Below are 14,233 nucleotides of genomic sequence, written 5' to 3'. Positions count from 1 at the left end.
TGAATTAATATTGATATAATAATACATAAATAATACAATCTTAAGGTCACCTAAAGTCAAAAGTCAACATATGAATAGAGGCGCAGTTCACCACAAAATGTCAAAGTTGTCCCAATAAAAATTACGTAGAATAAAGATGTATAAGTTATCATGTTTCTTTAAAAATGTAGCACAATAATATACAACTTATATTTTAATAAAACAGCCAGATTAATGACAACTAGATGTACATAATTTATTATCAGTATAAAGCCATTGCGTGATTCTGACTGGCCGCGTGTCATTTGAAAGCCGTATTATCTCCTTCCGTCACTTTTCGTCACTGAAAAACTGACCGATTGCAGGGACCACTTCAGATAAAATATTTTTTTGCGTTTGTGACTTTTGGTAGTCCTTCATTGTTTTTAGCAATGAAAGTATCCCTTACGTCATCCTCTCCGGAACTAGAAAATATGGCTGTCAAATGGCAAAAGGCCAGTCCATATCCCGCAATGTTGGTCGCTTTGGAGTTCCTCTATGAAACAGCACGTCTTACAATCTAATGTTCTTTGCCTTTAAGGCTTTTCGTGACTTAAACAACTGAATTATTGATTGCAGTAAGAGTAAAGATGTGGGCCATATTGTCAGTAATTTTACATGTTTTAAGCAAAGATCCCAGTGCTTCAACATCATCAGGAGCACTGTGGGCGTTGCAGGTTGCCTGGGGAACACGTTCACTAGATCTTCCTGTTTGTTTGACAGTCCAGGATACGATTTTTGGAAACCGGCAGAGTCAACAAAACTGCTTACACAATTACAAAACGTTTCAAAACAGTGTGTGTTCAGCAATGCACTTACCAAAACCGGAAAATCAAACCATTATGAGCAACAAAAACGGCTCTGGGAAACTTTGCAAGCCACATCATACAATCATGTAGAGAAGTTTAAATTGTTACACTATCAACAATTCCACCATCTACACGCATTATGCCATAATCATCAACAGAGATGCCAGTCACTTTCTGAGCTTCGGAATAAATTGGCACTGTTGTCTTCACATATGTCGAGAACTTAAAACCCGTCTTCAAATGCACAGCAGCAATCTGAGTAATATCAGGCATTACTGTACCTCGAACTGAAATACAAATTTAAATTCACACAATGCTTATTTCATGAATTTTATAATTCCCCTTTAAGCGCAACAAGCACATTACATATTGACAAGTCGTTGAACTCAAATTATCGCTTGTGAAAAGAATTCACCATTTATATGAATAGCTCAGAATTTTAATATAACTATGCTCCTTCATAAGATTTATTACTAAAAGTAATGAATTTATTTTTAAAAATTGTAATATTTAGAATAGCTTTTAATATGTATAATAACAATCACAAATATTTTTAATAATGTTCCTGCCCTGGGGTTCTAACCAAAAATCTTGTAAAAAAATGTAATTTTACCAAACTATGAACACAGTGCCTTTAATAAAACAATTATTATTAATATGTTTCATGTTCATCTGGAATAGGAAATAAGAAGACAGTTATTGAGAAAAAATACTAAAATTTGGCACCAGAATAGTCAATAACAGTGTATTAAAAGTTATTTTTTACACTTACTCCATTTCTTTCTCATAAGCATCAATGGCAGCCTTGTTATACGACTTAGTTGAGATTTTCTTGATGGCCTCCCCAGCACGAGCATCCGACTTAGTTGAGATTTTCTTGATGGCCTCCCCAGCACGAGCATCCATCTTCTTAAGATTTCTATTTGCAATAAGCGTTATGTTTAGAGTGGTTAAGAAGGTATTTACCTTCACCAGCCTGCCCAAACTGACTTCCATTGCTGAAAAGAGAATTGAAAATGATAAGAACATGAAAACGAAATAAGGCCGTAGTTACTTCATAATGACGTCACAGTGTATTTTCATAGAATCCATTCGTATCATCATTATATTATTAAATAACATGAATGAGCAATCAATTGGATTTAACAACAAAAATGCGAAACTAAATTTGAAAACTGAATATGATGGACACCAGAATGTTTCCTTATATATTACACGATAAACAAATACTCACTGGGAATGACACTTATAATTTTAAGGGGTCTGAAAATGTGTAAGAAGTCGAAAGATCAATGGCAATTGTACAATGATTAAACATTGATAGAAATGGCAGGTTTGAAAATGAAGACATGCATACCTGTTCCAAGATTGGTATTTACGTCAAAGCATGGCATTCCCCTGATCTTGAGATGGTGTTGCTTTCCACAAGCAACACGGTTGACTTCTCTACAGTCAGGGTTTTCACAAAAAACGTACAAATAACCACTGAGGCCATTTTGTATTTCGCCAACAATGTTATATATTGTCAAAGGAATGGGACACGGATTACAAAACGGACCATACTGTAATTTGTTTAGCAAAACCTTCAGCTCAACGAGTCAATCAATCTTCTTCCATCCCCCACCCACTTCTGCTTACTCTTTTCACGCTATTTAGCAAATGCGAATAGCTTTTACGTGAGTCATTTTCACACAATTCTCTATGGCAGAGCTCGGTTAATGAATTAATGTTATCGAACACAACGTTATCAATCGGTGTTTGCTTCTTTTTTCGATTTTGCAAATCGCTCGCTTTTATTTCGCACTTTCATTTTGTTAAGAAAATGTCAACAACCGTGACGTCATGAACACAAATATTTTATGAAACGAATTAATTTAACTTATATTTGTATTGTATAGTTATTAAATCTTAAAGAGATAAGCAAATTTAACTCTTGAATAAAACAAATACAAATTTATTTCGTGTATTTAGTATAATTTCCGGACTTTACCGTAGATATCGCTTATAGCCGAAACGCTTTCCGAATACGGCGATATCGACCGACTATTCCCGATCTCAGTAGGCACCTACTGCCTTAATAAGTGACTGTAGTGTAACGGTTATCAATAAAGCAATGAAGCGTGTAATCGCTGTCGTCTTGTAAAATTGAAGAAAATATTAACCAAAACTCGAACAGCAAAAGTCTGCGCTATTGTTAGAAAAACCACAAAATAAATATATTTTGATTATGTTTTGTTTTTATACAAAACCAGAAAGTGTCACCGGTTCGCGTATTTGCCCAGTCCCTGTGATCTTTTATTATTACCAAGTCCCTGTGATCAGTTATTCATTAAAAGAATTAGCTTTGCATTATTGGCAATACATGTTGTAGTAAATGTAATAGGCACAATTTACACAAAAAATCACAACTATGCAAGATATTCTTAAAACAAAAATATATACATTGATCCGTAAACTAACTTCTCCTCCCATAAGCAAAAAAAAACGTATTACATACTAGACGCCGCACTTCAGTGCGACGCCACTGATTTTCAGTGCAAAGATAGTCTCCTGTTATTACAGATGTGGATATGAAACAAGCATTACTCACCTGATAACGTTTTTGACGTTTCATTATCTGCTATGTGTAATACTACATCCGTTTAGTGTGTGCTTGGGTGATGTACATATCTTCAATAAGTAGTAAATAAAAACAGCATAATATGATATCTTGAAATGAAAAAGGCTAGGATGACCGACCGGGATTCGAACCGGACCTACTGAGTAAAAAAGTGCTTTAGGCACTTCACCGTTTCGAATCTTAATTTGTAATACCAGCATATACTTTGTATGTGCTATCAACGAACGACTTCATCGCATCATTTGTTATTGTATCACTTTTCATAATAAAATATTTATTTTTAAAATGAACGGTGAGTTCTCTGTACTAATTGCAATGCATATAACGTATAATTTTGATGAAACCAAATAGTCAATATTTTTAACGTAAGGGTCCCCGTCATCATTCTTTTTTTAAACAACATGCAAAGCTTAATTCATTTAAGAAATAATAAGGTATGTTTTCTGATAGAAAGAACTTGCCAAAGTGTACTATTTGTTTAAACAGTTTTCTACTTGCGCGAAGTCCTGCTAAGCTGATGTAAAATGTATTCATTATAGTCTCCAAGTGTAAACATACATTATAACTGAGTGAATATCAATGCTCAAGTAATTTGGATAAGAATAATATAACTACGTCTTTCACGAAAAACATAAATTTAAGTAAATCTATCGCATTGTACAGCTCACTTTTCTCTTATAATGTCACCTTAACATAGTATTATTGCATACATTCTATCCATAATGACCCCTGGCGGGGTGCAGAAACTTGGCAAAAAGGAGGGCTAGAACGGGAGAAATCGTGTATTAACAAGGCGATTCACGTGCCGTTCAAGCCCTGTTATGTGTTTTTCATATCCATAAACTGGTCCACTGCGACGACTTTTCAAACATAAATGGGGAACTGAATAAGCACCAGTTTCCTCATGCATGCAGGGATAAAGGTCATGAATATTTCAATCCACTTTTCAAATTATACCATTTGCAGTATCTTGACAACAGCTTTATTTTATTGGCAACGTCAATGAAGTTAATGTTATTTACTCAACGAAATATTTACTTTATGAAAACAATGAGTCAGACTTATTCTGACGATATATTAATACGTCACAACAAGTTAATTCCAAAATAATTCCTTATTTCTCACTTTGCACGGCGGCACTTTAAATTTGCATTGATCCACTGTTTAAACACATTTGATATCAAAAACTGCCTAACCGAAGGTAAAGCCTCGTCATTTCTGATGATGACCGAGCGAGGCATATGTAAAACACAATATTGAAATGTATGACTTCATATGAAATAATCGAATTATTTTGTCGATGTCGAATTAACAAGACATATGGTTTTCAATGTTATTATAATTTATTTCGGTATGTGTGATTTGTTTATGCAATAATAGCGAAAATTTACATTGTCTCGGACATGATAAACTACGGTCGCTGTCAAAATCCGAACGGATTTTCGAGCGCCCTCAGATGACCATGCCATCGAAAACGTGTATTATCCTTATATTGTGTTCTAATAATAATAATAATCATAAATTATGTCAGTTACTCACACGTTAATATAATCATACTTGGATGTATATTTAACGGACGTTATTTCATAATATTGGTATACATCGAATTGTTTACATAGAGATAAATAACAATTGTACTTGCACTGTAACAATACGTTGACAAGTAGAGTACATCTATTTTGATTAGCCCTTTATAGTTTTATTTCCTTGTTGTCAACAGCATAGACGTAATGTATTCAATGTTAATGAATTTCAATTGTGAAATTATCATATTACATGTAATTAATACTTAGCGTAATTGTTTCTGAATAACTAATAAGTCACAAGTGTAAATTTTGTGGCGCTTAACACTTTTTAAAACTCCAAATGTTTTGCATCGCCTTTTCCAATGAGGTCATCCCAGTATCAGTTATGTTTAAGTGTGCTTTATGTGTGATTTTGGTGCGCTTTTGAGTGATGTAATGCTGTATAACTGTTGTAATGTTTCAGAATGTTGGAATTTGACAAAAGTCAATGACATCATGCTCTAATGTGATTTTCCTTATGATCTTGCAACGGAAGCTTCAATGAGTTGTAATTACATCGGAAATGACGTTCTCGAATAGAAAACGTCGTCGCTGTTCTCAGAATATAATTACATTGGAACCGATTTGAATGAAGAACACAATGAATCGTAATGAAATCGCATTGCACGTAGGTGTGAAATTAACAAGTAAGAGCAGCAAATAAACATAGCCTCGAATAAGTTAAATGTGTACAATGGTTCACAATAGTTTTGTATGTAATGCCAATTATCTTAAATTCTGATTTAAGATACATTCATTACATTTGTAAACCTTACCCGGTCCGTTTTCAAGTGCATAAATATTTTATTTATCCACAGCCACACATCAGCAAAAATTAATCGTATTCGATGCAAGAACATGATGACGTGATTGCGTATTAGCAACAGAACATCGCACAGTCAAATATAGAATAATATCTCCTTTTATAACACAACAAAATCGTCAATACATCAATCAACATCCATACCACTGTCACCATTTGTTTTTTATCACACACCCACTTACTTTCTATGATTTAGACCTTAAGTAAGAAATGGCTAGAATATTTTATCAAAGTGAAGTGGCAGACAATTACAAAAATAATTATTATACGACATTAGTTTGTTTTCATTTATTTAGCATATTTTGTCACGAATAAAGAAGATGGATAATTGCCCGCCTATTGCAAGCTGCAAAGTATCAAACTTTTATACTGGGTTAGAAACCAATGTCAGTCGCCGCCTTTTGCATAATACCAGTGCCCCTACAGCAAGTTTGTGGACTTAAGCTTCATCCTTCACTATGCATTTAATAATGATGTGTCTCTTGAATAAACGGTCAATGTCACATAGAAATACAGCATGCGATTCAAACGGTTACCTGAATATTTATCATCATAGTTTAATACAATGTTCGTCGGATAATGATGAACAGAGGTACAGCGCATTTAAGACACGTGTTAAATGTTCGTTTCAAATGACTTATCGGGTCATTATTCAGATTGCCTGTCGACTTCATGCTACAATAAGTTGTCAAAGCGTGTTCACAATATGAGTCAAACGTGTCGTAGCATATGTAGCGCTGAACCAAAGGTAAAATGCACACACATAAGTATTTACTCAAATAAACTTATAGTTAAAATATAATTGGCGCAGAGTGAATATTTGTAATTCATCGGACAATTTAAAATCACTTCCTTTTTCTTTAAATGTCCACCTTTGTAAAGGACACGGGGAACATTACACACGCGTCCTTAGATCGAAGAATCGAACAGCAAGGACACCATTGGTTTAATTATTACAATGTGTGTGTCATTCGATATTTCATTGGACTCAACCTGCTTACATTGGTGTCTAGTTTGTACATTTTACTTTACGTCAAATAGTGACTGGTTAATTCTTTTATTTAGAAACATACACATATTTATCTAAAATTTTAAAATGAAATCAAATAGGTAGTCTTTTTTTCGTTGACAAAGGCCCATGGTTAAAATAGTATAACACTTTTCTTCTAACTTTTTAATATTTGTCTTTATGACCTCGTTTGCAAAATCGTCAAATGATGTATATATGCGCATGCTGCTTTGCAGCGTGACCTAGGATGATAGTTATTTATTTTGTCACCAAAGACGTGTAACCTAATTATTAAGAGAATGTTTGAACAGGAATTTAATAAAATGAGATACAATAAGTTACATATAAGCTTCACTTGACCGTATTATGACCTCAGTTCTCTGGAATCCCAATTTAAACCTTAATATAGAGACACCATATCAGTAAGATTATGCAATTTTGATTATATCAGGGCCGCCGCGAAAATCGATATGTGTTTACCATACCTTAATGAATATGCCTTTTTGACAGTCTTTAACATGATAGAATAGTCCAGATTATTACAACAATGAACAATACTAACGTTGATAACTTCAAGAGCTAATTAAGGCATCATGTTTATTCTGTGTTACTTTTAATATTCGGAATATCTGCCTCTTAGTATTATAAGTAATTTAATATAGATAGTATGTACTTACGAAGTGAAGTTTCCAATCCTTATTTAACTGTTCCTCTGATGAGATTGTTTTCACATTCAATTTTTATATTGTGTACTTACTTGACGTGGTTCTATTTTTAGTATTGCATAAACTCTATCTATAGTGCCCTCTGGCAGGGTGAAGAAACTTGGCAAAAGGAGGGCTTGAACGGGAGAAATCGTATATTGACAAGGCGATTCACGTGCCGTTCAAGCCCTGTTATGTGTTTTTCATATCCATAAACTGGTCCACGCGCAGTTACTTCCATTAACTTAGTTAATAACTACAGCCTTCGACGACTTTCCGAGCATAAATGGGGAACTGAATAAGCACCAGTTTCCTCATGCATGTACGGATAAAGGCAAAGTATATTTCAATCCACTTTTCAAATTATACCATCTGCACTCTCTTGACAACAGCTTTACTTTATTGGCAACGTCAATGAAGTTAAGGTTATTTTCTCAACACTTTCGAAAAACTAATGCTGTAAATGTAAGTGTTGATGTACCTTCAACGTTTCTGCTGTATGCTTGAAAATCCGTTCCTTCCCTCGTTCTGCGCTCTCGGGCAAGAACGGATTTTTCGAGCGCCCACAGATGATCATACCCTCGAAAACGTGTAGTATCCCCATATACAAACTTATTTTACATAGTTATTTGTATTCATCTGTAATTTATATTTCCGACGGTCACGTTTAGAATGTTCGAACGGATAAATATTTCTTTCAATTGTTATTTTTATAAAGTTTGTACTGTGAAGCAAAATACAAATCCTTTAAGAATGCATCAAATTCAAATATTTTGCACTATTTGAAATATATATATATATATCTATATATATATATAAATAAATAAATAAATAAATAATATAATATATATATATATATATATATATATATATAACAAATCAAAATGCTGGATTTTTCAGTTTTTTAAATGTATAAATTAATACTTAACTTTCAAATTAAGGACGAAATATTTCTTGTTTATAACACTTTACATTTAAGGAAAATATTGTAGCGCATACAATTTCCAAAAAATGCAATTCATATTGTATTTACAATTTGTTCAGTACTTATACTTGCAGAGTATTGTATTTGTATTATTGTATTAATTATGGGTTATATGAATGCGCTCGTATTTATACTCTACATTATTTAGGTTCTTAATGCGCGTCATTTTAGTTATTTTACTGTTTCATTACAAGATTAAAACATCATACAGTCGTTAATAGTGTTCTGAATCATTGGTACTTTCGATTCAGATTATCAATGAACTTCAAATAAAATAAAAATCGTGAATCAAAATAAAAATCTTTTGCGCTTGTCAGTTTGGTATAAATCATTTGTAAATAGTTTAAAAAAATATTAAGGCCACAAGTTACTGATTTGCTTCATTTGGACTGTGTTCAAGGTATCACGTCGTATGTTAATTTTGGTTGAGCGAAATTGTGGGAAGCCAGACCTGCGATAACATATCAATTTGGATCAAAATAAATATGCAAAGGCATGTGTGTCTTATGTTTAGATTTCATGATGTGTGCATTGTTCGAAACTATTCTTCTTGTGTACAGCAGAGAACTATTTGCTTATGAAATGTTGTTAATTTAAGAGCAACATTATAGTGCTAATTTTCGATCGAATTTGGGGGATGTTTACAAGGGTCGTCTTTTCCGTCTTATCTGTGTACATGCCTTGTTTGAAAACGAATAGGTTTAGTGTAAAAGGGGATGTAGTGATAACTAATCGTGTGCAAAGTTATACTTTGATCATTTTATAATTATTTAATATTTGTTCTGTATCTTATAAGGAGTTCCACTAGCTCAGAATTTACTTTTCAGAAATAAATGTTGATTTGTCATTTTTTCTTAACGTAAGTAGTTTAATGTCCACAACATGGTGGTAGCAAAGTCACAGTGTTTTAGCAAAATATGAACAAAGGAAGGAATAAACTCCCTGCTTAATGACTTCGGATTTTGCATATGATTGTATTACCGTGTAACATTATATTTCATACTTCACAACTCTTATCCTACACAAGATACACTTTTTATGATTTAGCGTAAGTTAAACCATACAAAAAGCACAGACCTTACTATTTGTTTTAAGTGAGTGACTGCTTGTGAAAAAGAAAGGCATCTTTATTTAAAATTATTAAAAAATAACTTCAAATGCTGTTTTGAAAATGATCGCTGCACTACCGACGACTTGTCTTCACTCACACTTTGAATTGACATAAAACGTAAATGTTAACACTCAACTGTGTACGTGCTTCCGAGTTTAAACTGTATTCATTTTGCAATGGAAGAGGTGAAAAAATAACTATTAAATACCTGTCTCAAACCCACGAACTTTGCAATAAGAAATTGGATATGATACCAGTACGTTGTTCCTTTCAATGTCATCTTTGATTGGCCTCATTGCAATCTTTCCAAGAATGTTTTGATTAAAATGATGGATTTTAGACCGGTAAAAAGTTTCGTAGTTGTAGAGACACTTCCGATTTCTCTAGCAATGATTTAATTATCGCACTTTTCTATTCGTTTGCAAATAGATCTGTCTCCATGGATCGATTAATAATTCCGAAATTATAGCCAGTATCAAACATTGCCTTTAAGGTGTACCATTGAAATGAAGTCTAACGCGTAGGTAGTTGACTTTTATTTGTAAATGAGTTGTCTAACTTCGCTTTGCAGAATTTCACTGCGTTCTTTCACTGACACAACAGCTAATATTTTCTCTAAATTTTCGGAACATATGTCTGCATACTTAACGGAGGTGTATTTTTTGCATGGTTTGATACTCATAGATGTCCAGCGGGTCACTACCGATTAAGAAATGCCATAAGTTTGAATACTTTAATACCTTTCGCAATTTTATTTGAGACACATACATGTTAATTTCAGCGGTAGCTACACGAGCGACAAACTTTATTACACATTTCAGTCCTTTATTTTTTTTAAATAATGTTAATGTCCAGAGTAAGAATAAAACATACGACTGCAAATGACAAGACGCACAAGCACAAAACAAACGCACAAACATGAGAAGAGTCAGCGCCTTGGAACGGTCAATGCAAACGTTCCGAGTGTTGACATCGATTTTAAAGAACTCAGAATTTCAAACTCGCTGCAGAACTATAATTAATTCGTCATTTAGTGTACATACGCATTTAAATAATAGAATCATTTATTATATTGAATAGAAATTAAAAGATGCTTAACATAGATATCATCGAATAGTTGTAACAGTCAGATCATCATCATGCAATGCATGAACAAGACGAAACAAGGTTGTTTAAGGCCCAAAACAAATATATTCTCTGTACGTGTTGTTTCTTTTTCTTTAGACACATGAAATAGTACGAGTTAAATAGTACAAATGAGTTAAATTGTTTCCAAAAAGGATTATTACAGAAAGATTACATAAGTTCATTAGTGAATTTTTAATATTTTAGTTATGGGAAATACTACTATAATGAATGATGCCGGGCTGGTATGTTCGTTTTTTTAGAAGTCCAAGATGGCGTCCAAGAATGCGTCCACATGACCACCGTCTCCAGCATTTCAACGTATATAGTTACATAATCAAGATAGTTTCAGCCTAAAATAGAACGATGGTATGATGGTGATTGTGTTGGAAGAACATAAATCGAAATCAAATTCCATATTATCAGAAAACTTGCGGTCGTATATGCAAATAATTGCAGTTACAAACCCATTCCACTACATCGAATCGGAATTTCATTCAATACAAACTGAACAAATTGTTTTTAAAAATAGCATTTTGTAAAGACCATTTAATAGTTTCCAATGAATGCCCTTGAATGTATTATTTTACCTATACATGTAAGATTACAGACATAGAAACTGAAACGCCATACTTACGATACTGATGTACATAATAATATACTAGGTGCGCTTATCATTTACACATATTCGTTAAGTATAAGTAATTTACACCCGTTTGATTAAAATCTGGTAAACATGGACTTTACATATACATATATTATAAGTCTTTATTATGTTTTTAATGGTTCCTTGTTGTATGATCCGCACATTTACTACATTATTATCAAAGCTTATTAAACAGCTAACAATTGTAATTCAGCCTACATGATAGGGAATATGATAACTGGTATACAAACGAAACGACCAACTGCATAACATATTGCAGTGGTGTTCTTAGGATAAATTTGAAAACTCTGCTCAATCAGATGTATAAGTATAACATTACATGTTAGTATGACGAGGTGCTTCAGTTCAACGAACGACTCGACACTACGCGCAATTAACAATTGTAACGCTGGTATGATCAAAACTGAGGTCGATATCTTTAACGACGACATTTCGTCCCAGAACGGAAAAGTATCTACACACTCACTGGCGATGTTGATGACGCAATCAGAAGCTACCACTTCAGACGACATTGATATTAACGAGACCATACAACGCGCACCACAATCATATATGGCCAAGCCGATAGAATAAATAAATATTAAGCAATTTCAATGACCATTAAAACCACAAATACCAGTAGAAATAGTACAACAAGATGTTTTGCAACTGAAACTTTTGGCCAAACCATGCAAATCAAGCTGACATTGGGTACACTTACCAAAGAGTCATGTCCTAAATACATTCGAAATAATACGCGGTTGTGCCTAGAGCAGGGGCATACCGTAAGTCCCACGATAAATGTAGTGTATTTTCCACATATAGATGTGAAATCTGCAGTTCCAGTCACGATGGTGACATCACTAAAAATGCAAAAGTATAATCATCAAAGTATATTTAGAATTTCAGGTGATCACAACTTTATAGGGCTTCAGTGAAAACAATCTTTGCATACTCAGTGGTATTCCCTTCCTTATGAGATGTGTCGGGTCAGTGGGAATGTTAATGGTAAATATTGGATTGGAAGAAGTGCTTGAGTCAATATTTGATGAAGTCTTCAAATTCTAAAATGGACGGAAATATTCACAGAATGTACGGGATTTTCGAATAGTGACAGAAAATTTGTTGCACATTGTTTTCAATGAAAATAATGTTAAGACATTTGATTATCTAGAAATTTAACAACATACCACCTACCAGTCGTGCGCCTTAATTGTCTGCTAATGTTGATCAAGATATAGATATTGGTAAAATCCAATGTCGGCTTTTGTAATGTGAAAACTCATGGATGGATATTTTTTATGGGTAAATATCTAAAAAAAGTTGCAACCCAGTTATGTCAAGAATGCATATTAGGGTTGCATACACAAAGTTTATGACACCAATCTGATGTATTCAAGAGGGATTGTCTTAAATGCTAGTTCAAGGGAAATTTACAATATACCAAAGCATGCGTTTGCTCCAGTACCTAATGCTATGTTTTCTGAAGCAGGAAACATTCTGTAGACATTCGGAAAAAAGCCAAAGAGCATAGAAATATCGCGACCGACTTGCTGCCTGTTCACGCTATTTTTGGATGCGACACTCTGGCTGGACACTTTGGTATTGGTTAGAGTACGGATAATAAAATGCTGAACGGAGGCATTTCCATCAGACAGTAAGGCGATATGACAACTTGTATGATAAAATTCTAAAGGAAGCGAACATTATTGTCTTTGCATGCCATGAAAAGTCTGATACAGAGGAATTATATATTACAAGACAAACTCTTTGGGGCTTCAGATGCTGACCTCCCATATCTGAATCAGTGTGATTATGGTTGACTTAATGATGAGGCGTCAAGCACACTTTACCCATTTCAGAATCATCAAATGTTGCTTAAGTTCCACTCAATGTGCTTCAAATGATAAAATGTACAAGCGATATCACATACTTAACATTTCGGTGCTCATTTAATTAAGCGCGACTACCATATACTATTTTATGCGCTTGTCAAACGGTTCAGGTTGACATATGACAATGCAACAATGGTCACACAAAACAAATCCGGTTAGATTACTAACTTTGTCGATGAGAAACGAAAGATGGGGAACAAACCTGTATTGTTTGTATATGTGTTGTTATGAAAGACAAATATAGGAACTGAATTCATATTTACATTAGAACATCACACTATGCTGGACAACAACTCACAACATAAGCTAATCTAGACTAATTAAATCAAAGATGTTTGAAAAATGTGACCTAATCTTGACCTTGCTGAACCAAGGTTGAATAATACGTACTGTTGTGTTTCAATTGGTATGTTCGTTATGACATTAAAAACAACGGTGTATTTTCACCAAACAAATCATACCTCTGACGACGTTGCTGTTACTATACGCAATATAGAGATAATATAACTTTTATCAAAAAGTCAGGATTATGTTGTTCTTGTATTATCAAACATACACATATTTTGTATCGTTAGTTATTTAATCGAACACTTATTAAACAATAAATAGCTTCTTAATTATAATTCAGTTATTTTTCCTAATTCATTATTTTTATCAGAACGTTTGAACATGATCATTGTTTAATTTTTAACAGCCATCCTGGTTGTGGCAGCCATTTTGGACGCCATCGTCCTGTTTGTATATAACACACGTTTGCATTTCTTTATTCGTATTTACCATGAATTACAATATCAAAATTGCATTATAACACATATATTAAGAATATCTATATGTTTAACCTAATACCACTGAAAATGGCCGCAATAGCGGATGCCATCTTGAATGTCTTTAAACTCCCGAATATACCAGCACGGCGTCATTTT

The 14,233-nt window shown here is 33.5% G+C and overlaps 1 protein-coding gene across 1 annotated transcript in view; it reads right to left on the bottom strand.

Annotated features, from left to right (window-relative positions):
• Positions 1–7,710, bottom strand: part of LOC127851558 (NF-kappa-B inhibitor cactus-like) — a 29,181-nt gene extending 21,471 nt beyond the window's left edge. Inside the window, exon 1 of the transcript XR_008035822.1 lies at positions 7,522–7,710. The gene's annotated coding sequence lies outside the window, so the exon portion shown is untranslated. The remainder of the gene's footprint in view (positions 1–7,521) is intronic.
• Between the last annotated feature and the right edge of the window lie 6,523 nt (positions 7,711–14,233).

This window comes from Dreissena polymorpha, chromosome 11 (genome assembly GCF_020536995.1).
Source record: "Dreissena polymorpha isolate Duluth1 chromosome 11, UMN_Dpol_1.0, whole genome shotgun sequence".
Taxonomy (NCBI): Eukaryota; Metazoa; Mollusca; class Bivalvia; order Myida; family Dreissenidae; genus Dreissena; species Dreissena polymorpha.
Note: the sequence above shows the minus strand (reverse complement) of the source record. Positions and strands in the feature narration are given on the sequence as shown.